Raw genomic sequence first — 12260 nt, 5'->3', positions numbered from 1 at the left:
ACAGAGAGAGAGAGAGAGAGAGAGAGAGAGAGAGAGAGAGAGAGAGAATTTTAATATTTATTTTTCAGTTTTTGGCGGACACAACATCTTCATTTTATTTTATGTGGTACTGAGGCTCGAACCCAGTGCCCCGTGTATGCCAGGTGAGCACGTTACCACTTGAGCCACATTCCCAGCCCTTATAAAACTGATTTTCAGGAGGATAAAATAATTTACATTAAATCACACAACTGACATCTAATTTGTAAACATATTTGAAACTTTGGAAAAATCAGAGCTAACCAGGATTGAACTTGCAGTCATGTAAATGCCTGTGTGCATATCATGTGTTAGCATATTCTCAGATGAGGGTCCCCAGCTATGAGCTATCACTGCGTGGACCTGTCCAGATTGTTCATCAGGAATACAGTTCATTCCATGCATAGAAATTTGATGATTTTATCACCTGAGTGGGTGCACAATGAGCTGAAGATGAGCCAAGCCTGGGTGGGCAGTTTTCAATGACAGATGCCACAGGGAAACAGTCGGCAGATGTTGGATCAGCATGATGTGCCTGACTCTGTCCTGGCCATGGTGTAGCCCAGAGCAAGTTATTTCCCATGTGTTTTGCCCAAAAGATGTGAAGGAAAGCTAGGAAAAAAAACACTGGTTAAATCTATACAAAAATAAAGTGCAAAGGTTGTAAAAAGTTCTATGGCAATAAAGATAATTTAGACCTGTGTTTAAGTGTGTTCTGCCCACACTAAGAAGAGAGAAAAAGAAGGACATTCATGAGACACCAGTTGTTGTCAGCATCAGACTCAAATATCACAGTACACCCAAGGCAGGATCCAGAGCCCATTTCACAGATGAGGAACCTGAGACTTGGCAAACATCCTTCTCCCAAGGAGTCAGCACTGGACACAGGGTCTTTAGTAGGGATAAATCACCATGTAAAAATAACTCCTGTGCTCTTTCAATGAGGGATCACAATGTCCTTTGTCTTCTAGAGAATGTGATGGCCATTCTCCAAGATCCTTGCCTCCTGGTAATCAACACTTCTCCTCTGAACCAAGGCAGGTCTCTTGAGGATAATGGTAGAGGATAGAACAAGGATGTGAGTAACTTTCAAGACTGGTTCATAAAAGGTATTTCAGCTTAACCTTCATCTTTTGGATCACTTACTGTGGTGGGACTGGCTGCCAAGTATAGGGATCATGCAAGTAGCTCTGTGGAGGGATCAGAGGAAGAAAAGCTGAGACCCACATCCAATAGTGAGAAGGTCACCATGGAAGTAAATTCTCAGTCCTAGCTGATTCTTTTTTTTTTTTTTTTGATGGGGGTGCTGAAGATTAAACCAAGGGCCTTGTGCACACAAGGCAGGCACTCTACCAACTGAGCTATATTCCCAGCCCCCTGGCTGAGACTTTCAATGAGCTATTGCCCAAATGAATACCTGACTGCAATGTTATGAGCAAGATTTCAAGCCAGAACCACCTAGCCAAGCATCTCCCAAGTTCTTGACCCACAAAAACCACATGTAGGTAACTTTTTGCACAGTAGAAGATCATAGGAACCTCTTTACCCTTAATTTGCAAATGTCAAATGCAATGTTAAGCTTTGGCACTACCCCTGCCAATAAAAGTAAATGGAAAGAAAATGACATTGCTTGTTATATCAGTCAATTAGAGGGCAGCTTATCAGCTCTAAACTTGTGATACAACCAGCCTACAGGATTTAAGGAAACTGTGGGTAGGAAATACAGAAGTCCAATGTGTTCTTTTAGCCCTCTATATATCATTAGAATCAACATCTTTCTAAGGTTTTAATGTCTTCATCAAATTTCATATGTTGGAAACAACATTTCCCAAAACAACAGTGTTGGATAATGGGGCCTAAAAAGAGATGACTGTGGGACACAGCATTCATGAATATATTACAGTCCTTATAAAGGAGGGGGTTAATTATCTTGAGTTGTTATAAAAATAAATTTTCCCCTCCCACCTCTCTCCTTTGGTCTCTCCCCACTCTCCCCTTGGCCTTCTTCCCTCCCCCATGAGATGAGACAGTATGGGAGCCTTTCCCAGATGCTGGTGCCATGCTTTTGGATTTCCCAGTCTCTAGAACTGTGAGCCAAATAAATTGTGTTCATTATAAGTTACCCAATCTCAGGTATTTTGTTTCAGCAGTGGAAAATGAACAAACAATCTTCAATTTTCTCTTATAGTTGAAATATATACTCTCACAGAACCTGCTAGAAAACTCCTTAAACCTCCCACATCAGTCTGCTTTTATCAATTCCAGCAGCACCTACATCTCATGTGAACAAACACAGCAACCTCCTACATGGTGCCCAGGCTTCCTCTTTTCCTGTCCTGTGGCCATTCTTCACACAGTAGTCAGAGGTCTGGTAACCAAAATTTCACCCCAGCCCTCGCTGCCTTCAGGTGTCTCTCCAGCCTCATGTTACCCTGAAGAATGAAGTTCACCAACTTCTCCTGACCTTCAAAATTCAGCAAAGATTATCCTGCTGCTGAACATTTGCATTGTCAGGCCTTCTTTCTGGAACATTCTTTCTGTGGATGTTCATTGACTTTCCCATGTCTGCTCACCCCATTGTTACCCAGCCACTTGGCTTAAAATAACTATATAGTCACACCACCGTTCTCCCTGTATTCATCATTTTATTCTGCTTGGGCTGCACAACAGATGTGATTTTTTATGGTTCTGAAGGCTGGAAGTCCAAGATAAAGGTCTGATAAAATTACCTCTTGCTGAGGGCTTTTTTCCTGGCTTGCAGACAGCCTTCTTTCCATGTCTGTACTCACATTAGTGAAGGAGGAGCTCTGGTATCTCTTCCTCTTCTTATAAGATTAATCCTGTCAATCAAAGCTTTAGCCTTATGACCCCCCACCCCCTTAAGCCTTATCTCCATTAGGTCTAATCTACAAATACAGTCAATGTGGGCTTAGGACTTCCACATATGAATTTGGGGAAGGGGGACCAGCATTCTGGCCATAATACTTACCTTCTATTTAGCTTCTTATTTTTGCTGTTTTCTGTTTTATTCACTTATGTACTTGCTTTGCCCCAGTTAATTTCAGTAACCTTAGTGCTAAAAACAGTGCCTTAAGCACATGATCCATAAATATTTGCTGAGTAGTAGTAGATGTACATCTACTGACAGAAAGAGGATGAACAAATATTGACCAAGTAGTAGTTGGTGTAATAATGCATCCATTGACATAGTGGATGGACATTAAAGATGGGTTTAGTGTAAGAGCAATGTGTGTTTGAAACTGGAGATATTAACATGCTACCTGGCTATGAGGGATTGAGAAATGAGCTTGTTCATGCACTGTGTTGGAGAGTGTGGGATGCTGGAAAGGCTTTTGATAAAGATTCACATTTTATCCTTGGTACTAATACTGATTGAAACTTACCAAGCTGATGAAACATCTAATACTTGTGTGCTACTTACAATTTATGAAGCATTCAAATATATCTCATTTGATCTTTAAAATGTACTCTAGAATAGAACAATAATCAGCACCCCCTGTAGTGGTTGGCTACTGTTGCAGAGAAGCTCATCACCAAATTCACTACAGGTTGAATATTGCTAATCCAAAAACGTATAAACTAAAATGCTTAAAAATCTGAAACTATTTGAATTCTGATACAATACCTCAAGTGGAAAATTCCACACAAGGAAACTTGGTTAATCATTAAAATATTAATTTAATATCATTTAAATCATTAAAATATCATTCAAAAATTAGCTTCAAGATATGTATTATGATATATATGAAATATAAATTTTCTATTTAGACTTGGTACCCATCCCCAAGATATCTCATTAATTATATGTAACCACTCAAAAAAATCTGAAACATTTCTGATTGCAAGCATTTTGCATAAAGAACACTCAATTTGTAACTTTAAGCTCATTAGTTCAGGATTACTTCACTCATTTATTTCAGGATTCAGCTGGTTGGCAGTTTAGGCCTGAACCAGCTGGAGGGTTTTCTACACTCACTCACACCATGCCTCTCTGGAAAGCTTGGGGTTGGCTGGGTGGTGTGTTTGGGTGCACAGGGGCCTCTGCTCTCTCATACACATGGTTCACTCTACAGGCAGACTAGCCCAGACTGTTCTCAAGTAGAAACAAAGAAGCAAAAGCCAACAAAAGGCACAGCCTCTGGAGTCCTTGCTAAGAAAGTAGAATTACTGTTATATTTATAACATCCTTTATCCAGACACAGCAGAAAACAGCCCAGATCCAATGGGAGTGAGGATGGTGACTAGATCTACCTCCCAATGGGATGCATTGAAGAGAGACTGGGGAGGGTGCGCATACCAAAAGGGGTGGACTGGCTCCATTTTGGTAGTCTTTCCCTCATTCTCACATTCTACAGCAAAGTAGGGCTCATAGTAAATTCATCTTACTCAGAGACTTAAATATATCTTTTCTGCCCCAAACTTTAAGTAAGCAGCTCTGAGGGAACAGAAAACTTCCTGATAACATTGGTCACCTTCTCTTTCTTCAACAAGCTGCTGATCACTCAAAATTTTTCTCTCTGCTTCTTTGTGTGGGAACATTGAGCACCACCCTGACCACATCCTGACACAGAACTATTCCTCATTTAGTGAAATGATGCAACACTGACACTGTGTAGGGAGAGAGTTGCTTGGGCTTGTACACCATTTACCATCATGCAGGGTTCATTCACACAGCCTTTTTGCTCTGCTTTGGGGCCCTTGGTTGGCATATTATTAAGCCTGAAGAACAATATAGGCAGAGACAGTCAAAAATGTAAGGTCAGGTGGATTTAGAGATACTGGGTAAGAAAGTCCAGACCACAGATGGTAAAAACAGGAACAGAAAGAACCATTAGAGGCTGTGTCACCTGCTCTGCAGCACCATTAGAAATTTCCAGTGTACTTGGGCAGCAAATCAGGTTCAGCCAGATGCTAGAAATGTGATTTTTAATGTTTTCACATTAAATGATAAGTTGGCAAGGTGATGGATATGTTAATTTGCTTGATTTAATCTTTCTTTTCTGTGTATGTAGTCAAAAATGTTGTTATCATACCCCTTAAACATACACAATTATTATCTATCCAATAAAATTTAGCTGTTCCTTTTCTTAAAGATCAAATGCCTTCTTTGGTCAAAAAGAAAACCGGGGATTGCCTTTTTCTGTTGTTTTCCAATGAGGAAGAGATTAAAATGGCTTGCAGCACATTCATGGAAAAATGGCAGTTAAAAATCATCCTTAGCATGTGATTAAGTCAAATAGTTAATAAATACAAAAGAACAATTAATTTTACCAAGTTCTTTATCCCCTAGAAAATAGCAATCTTGACTAATGGAGATCAATATTGGCAAACTGTAGCCCATAGGCCAAATCCAGTCATTATCGGCTCTTTATTTGTACCTATTTATGTGGTAGAATTAATGATTGTTGAATGAAAAAAAATAAGGACTCACAACTGGCAATGGGGCCCTTTCTCTAATCCTTTCTTTTTACTCAACAGACACAAAGGAAAAGAAAGAAAATCATCCAGGGCCTGAGGGAGGTCTAAGTCACTCTGAGCCTACCTTAGAGGCCAGAGAGAGTCCAGCCAGAAAGCCTCACGTATGGGCTGAACCACCAGCTCAGTGGCAATTATCAGTTTCCTCATCTGGAGAGTGAACAGTTGCCCAAGAAGATAGGCCAAAAAAGCAATTTCACACTGACTGAGCTGTGGTTTGAAGCTACATGCATGCACTCTAGTTTAACCTACTAAATCCAGTTAAAAAGCACAGCTAGGTTTCTATGTCATTCATTCTAGTTCACTGGTAATTAACTTTTGTTTTTCAAAGTGATTTAATGTTTGTGGTTCTGTTCCATAACAGGATTTGTACAGAAAGTCTCAGGATTTGAAGCTTTTAGTAAACACCATGTGGAAGTCTGATGCTGTAGTGGGAGGGGCATGGAGTGGGGGAGAGAACTCCCCTGCCTCAGAGATGTCATGGAAAAAATAGAGTGGTTCTTCAGCATGGTGCCCCATGGTCACTGAGGGGCTGTGAGCATCATATACACAGGCCCACTCAGCCAGCAGAGTAGAGATGGAGAGCACTGGCATTGGTGAGTTTAATTCCTAAAAAAAAAAACAAGTACTGCCAAGCCTGGGACACAGCCCATAGCATTCAGCAAGAGAGCCTCTCATCCTGAACATAAGTGTAGCTGTCCTGAGCAAGACTGTCACTAAACAGAAATTCCTTCCAAAAGGTATGATAAAGTTCTTTGATAGTTTTTTTAAGACACAAATGGCATCACCAAGAATTATTGTTTTCCTCCTGTGACAACTGTGAAACCGTCTCACCAGAAAAAAATGACAGATAGCCAGGAAGCTTTAGATCTTGTCTGTTTCCATGATCAGTAGAAATCCTGTGACCAACAGAAAGAGAAAACAGGAGCCAGCAGCAGAAAGTGAACTGGAAAGAGCTCAGCACCCTGGGAATGGCTCTGTCCCCCAACCTGTGGAACTCTTCTCTGGGGCACTGAGGGCCTCCCTTTACCACACACTTACCTGCCACTTGCCTGAGCACAGGGTAACTAGAACACAGAGAGTCCCATAAGCACAAGGGTCAGAGGGGCAGGGAATGAGAAAAGAAGAATGATGTTTCATATTATTAATAGGGAGTGCCAAGAAATGCCAACCATGGGGCACACTCTTGTCAAGTGGAGGATGAGAAGCCCCACCAACGTGAAGTGGGTTGGGGTTCACACTGGGAACTATCCCTGGAGACAAAGACCAGCATCCTTGGAATAAGACAAGCCAGGAACCCTTGCCCAACTTGGAGAGTGGAGCCCAGCAGGGGAGGTTGGCAGACAGCCAGGTTTTGTCCAGCGAGTGCACAACCTGTGGGAACCCAGTTGTATTATATGAGGTGAAGCCAGTTGTATTATATGAGGTGCCAGTGGTGGGGACCTACCCTTAGGAATGAATGCTGCTTCCCCTTGGAGAAGCTATCCTCAGGTCACACAGGTCCTCAGGGACCTAAATGGCACCACTGGCATTGTGCCCTATACTCCTGATACAACTACTGTAAAGGAAATTATCTGACTTAGGAAAGGATCTTTTCCTAGAAGTGCTCACTATACTTCCTTAGAGCAGTGCAATGGAAAAGTCAGCAGACGGGTTTTCAACAGGAGGGGAGATGGAGAGTCTGATGACATGAAGCCACTGAAGGGGCACTTATGATCACAACACAATCCTGGAAAAATATGTTTGTAAGATGAAAGGAAAAGCCAAGTGTGAAGCATAGGGACACTCGGATCCTGATGGGATGGGAAGGAACAGGCTTGTGCAGAATAAGTGATACCGGGATGAAACTTATCGGGTGGGGGATGGGGAGGGCCATTGGCTTATTTTCTTGCAGTTTCAAAGGTGTTTTGCAGGTGCATATCAAGGTGGGAATGCAGGCTACTGCCTACAGTTTGGAGCTGTCCTTCAACCCATGAAGCTCTCCAGCATCTGTGTTGAGGATCTCAGAAGCCCAGTACCCAAGGGGCAGAGTTGACCACGTGGGTCAGGGGGAAAATCCTGCAGGGCATAGTGCAGCTTCGAACCTTAGTTCAATGTCTATAAGCATGTCTATGATCCCCAAAGCATTTCCACAAATATTGATGGACCAACCCTGCAGACAAATTGGCTGGACCTCTTTGGGCAGGGTTTGGGCCTGTGGTCTTGTAATTTTTCCTCCCTCCAGGTGGACAAAGGAGTTGCAAGAGAGATCAGCTTGGGTCCCTGGAGTCTGCACCAGAAAATATGTCTCCAGAGCTTCCCACAGGAGAAGCTAATCCTCCCTGGAAGAGAGATGGACTATTAAGTGGGTTTCCCATGGCTTTAATTTGGAAAAAAAACTGAAGTTTGCCAATATTTATGCCAGTTTCCCCTTATCCTAGGTGCAGACAAGGCCCCTACATGTCCTCATGCCTATCAGCTCAACCCAATCAACACAGAGCTCAATCTTGACCACCTCCACCTCTTCCACCTTCCCCACCACAGAAATGTGTAGCCCAATTTTGAAGGTGGAGACTTAATGTCTGAAGATGGGAATTCCCAGTTTTGGGGGAGTGGAAATGCACAGACTTTGCTATATTAAAATGTGGGGGGAGGCTGGGGGGATGGCACATGCCTGTAATACAAACTCAGGAGGCTGAGGCAGGAGGATCACAAGTTCAAAGCCAGTCTCAGCAATTTAGCAAGACCCAACCACCCAGAAATTTATCAAGATAATTTCTTAAAAAAAAAGAAAGAAAAATAAATTAAAGACTGGGGCTGTAGCTCAGTGAAAAAGTAATCCTTGGTTCAATCCCTATTACCAACAATTAAAATATGTTTGCTCTGGGGCCATCTCAGACCAGCAGATGCCCTAGCCCCTAGCTGCATGTCACGGACCTCATGGGCCTAACGGGCCTCATGAGGACTCAGACTAGAGCATTTCAGTAAACTCCTCTGAACTTTTTCTCCTAACTTCGCTCCACGTACATAGCAGCTCCCAGAACACCCAATATTTTATGCCTGGAAAGCCATCTCCATATGACCAAAGCCTTAGAGATCAAGGATGTGGGACAAGGGATATAGGATGACCTCATTCATTCATGAGAGCTGTTTGCTCTGGGAAGTTTATTTTCCTCCTGTATGAAGAAGGAAGTGAAGAGGACACTCTGCTACTTTTACATTATGGCTGAGTTCCTAACAGGCTTTCTCTATTCCCACATGAAGTTGTAAGATGATCCCTTCACAGAAGTGGACAAGAAGAGCCCAAAAGCTTTGCTTCTTCCCAGTGGGATCTAGGGTTCAAAGAGCAGCTGAGGATCAGATCTGGGAAGGACATGCTGGGTGGAGCACTGGGATGTCCATCATGGGCTGTCAAATGAAACCAAGGGGTAGTCCTGTTCCTATCTTTACTTTACAAAAGTCGGACTGATAATAATTCATCTCCATCTGGTCCCTGTAAGCTTTTACTCTTGTCAAATTAGAGGAATAAAAATTGCTTTGGAAAGATTGTTACTGCTCCTTCAATAAGTGTCTTTATGATGCAACTTCATGTTTGGGTATTCCTTTAGCCTGCATGTAGAAAATGTCCTTCCTCAGAAAGAATCTGTTTCTAGAATTTGCCATTGTCTTAGCCTTTACTGCTGATGTAACAGAATATCGCAGACTGGGTGATTTATAAACAATAGAATTCAACTTAGTTGATGGTTTTGGAAGCCAGGAAGTCCAAGAGCGTGGTCCTGGCATCTGGAAAGGGCCTTTGTGCACATTACAACATGATGGAAGCTGGAAAGGCAAGAGAGAGGGAGTGAGGGAAATGGAGAAATAGAAAGGAAAGGGGAAAACCCCTCCTGTTATCAGAAATCCATTCCCACCATAATTAGCCCACTCTAAACTTTTTCTCAAGGGCAGAACTCTGTGACCTGATCACTCCATGAAGTTCCCAGTGATAAGCACTGTTGCATTGGAATTCACTTTCCAACATATTCAGTTTCCATGCCCCAACCAGAGTGTCCTTCCAGACCTTATCCTCGGCACTCTTGGGCTCCAGAGCACACTGGGAAAAAGCAAACCCCCCTCAGGACATGCCTGGCTCTGCTTTTCCACCTCTGTGAAAGAACTCAGGCATAATATGAAAGTGGCAGGGTATATGCTCATTTCATTTTTAGTAGTAAGAATGAACTTGCCTTTTCAGCTAGAGGAATTCTTTTGCAGACAATTCAATGTGTGTGTGTGTGTGTGTGTGTGTGTGTGCGCGCGCGCGCGCACACGCACATGCGCGTGCATGCACATGAATATAAGTATATAATATGTATATGCCATATATTATATGTATATCTGTATATTTATGTATATGTGTATATATATGTGTGTGTGTATATATATATATATATATATATATATATCAGTAAAAATTCACAGTTTTTATCTTATTTGACCCCTTAGCATTTGAATTAATTCTAGTGGCCAGGTAAAATAATCCACCTAGTCTTATGTTCATTAATGCTTTTAGAGAGACAATGCTCTGAATTTTAACATTCTTCACCTGGGGTCTAAAGGGTTTCCCCAAGAGTTTCTGGGTAGGCTGGTTGCAGTGGCATATGCTTGTAATCCCAGCAGCTCAGCAGGTAGGAGAATCAAGAGAGACAGCCTCAGTAAAAAGAAAGAACTAAGCAATTCAGTGAGACCCTGTCTCTAAATAAATACAAAACAGAGCTGGGGATGGGGCTCAGTGACTGAGTTTCCCTGAGTTCAATTCACAATGCAAAAAAGAAAAAAAAAAGTGTCTCTGGTTAGAATGGGCTGAGGTTTACATGAGCATAGATGGGAAAAGTCAACCTGCACGCTTGTTAACCTCTAACTAATCTTGGTATTGACCAGTTTGAGTGTGGGCAACAGACCCAGCAGGAACAACACACCTCACAACCTGCCCTGTAGCCTTCACAGCTATTCCCATGGCACACTGAAGTGACTGCAGGCAAACTATATGTGGTTGATTTCCTTTGAACCCTCTGTATTTCAATTTATAAAAAAATATTTTCATAGGCTTTACGTGGGCAAACTGAGCTACAATACGGTGGGAACACAGCTCAGCTGGGAATTCAACATGTTCATGTCCCTTGAAACTCAAGCCAGATCCAACAGATCCCATGGAACTGATAATATGTAATTTCCTTTTCATAGCATCTTCAGACTGCATTCTACCCTCATTCTAATCTTACCAGGGAAACAAAGTAAAGGCACCTCAGGTTTTATTATCCTCAGAGCCCTGACGCAGAGAGAGGTTCTGTGATTTGACCAAGGTCACAGTGCTGGCCTAGTCAGATATAAATAATAGCTCAATATTATCAATATTATCCCAAAATGACCTATTACAGCAACACAGTCTCAACCAAAATCCCAACAAGATTTTTTTTTTTAGAAATTGACAAAATAATTCTAAAATTTATATGGAAAAGCAAGTGAGCTAGAATAACCAAGTGAACTCTCAAAAATAAGAAAAAAGTTGGAGGAATCTTATTATCTAATTTCAAAATTTACTATAAAGATATGGTTATAAAGCCAGTGGGGAATTCATAAAAAAAGACAAACACTTGGATGAATGGAGCATAACAGAGTCAAAAATAGATATAAAGGTAAAAATATTCTATTAATTTTCAACAAAGATGCAAAGACATCAGTGGAAAAAGAATAGTGTTTTCAAAAATGGTCATTTCATAATGTTAAAGGGATCAATTTACCAAAAGAACATAATCAAAAATTTTATGATGGAGCTTCAAAATATATGAAGCAAAACCAGATACAACTGCAGGGAAAAATAAGTAAATACAAAATTATTATGTAAGATTTCAATGCACTTTTCTCAACAACCAACAAAGCAGACAGAAAATCAGAAAAGTTTTAGAAGATTTGAACTATCAACTAACTTGAGCTAACTAAAACTATACAACACTACACTATCAATAGCAGAGCCCTCACCACATGTCATGGAATATTTACCAAAACTGACAATATCATGTCAATAAATGTTAAAGAATCCAGGTCATATTGCCTGATATGTATTAAATAAATAAATTGAATTAGTAGTTTATAAATCCATATATTATATGTGTGTGTGTGTGTATATGTGTGTATAAATTCTACCAAGCACATAATGAAGAAATAATGCCACATTCACACAAACTTTTCCAGCAAATAATCAGGAAAGTCCCAGCTAATTCTATGGGGCCAGCATTAACTCCAACACCAAAATCAATGAAACTTCAAATTTATGTTCTTTGAACAACACTGTTAGAACAATGAAAAGACAGCTCCAGAATGGCAGAAAGTATCTCCAAATGATAAGAAAGTAGTATACAGAAAGTATAAAGAACACATAAAAATCAATAGTAAGAAAAAAAATTTATTGTGTAAAAGATTTGAAAAGACAAGTCACTAAAGAAAATCTACAGATAGCAAGTAAACACACAATGAAATACTAAACATCATTATTCTTTGGAAAATGAAAATTAAACCCCAATGAAGTATCACTCATCTACTACAATTGCTAAACTTTAAAAAGACTAACCACAACAAGTATTGGTGAGGATGTGAATTAACCAGAACATTCACACACTGGTGGGAACACAAATGATAGAACTACTTTGGAAAACAGTTTGCCAGTTTCTTTTAAAAGTTAAATATATATATATATACACACACATACACACACACACACACACACACACACA

The sequence above is a fragment of the Callospermophilus lateralis genome, unplaced genomic scaffold, assembly GCF_048772815.1.
Source record: "Callospermophilus lateralis isolate mCalLat2 unplaced genomic scaffold, mCalLat2.hap1 Scaffold_62, whole genome shotgun sequence".
NCBI classification, from domain to species: domain Eukaryota; kingdom Metazoa; phylum Chordata; class Mammalia; order Rodentia; family Sciuridae; genus Callospermophilus; species Callospermophilus lateralis.
This window is presented reverse-complemented; position numbering follows the sequence as displayed.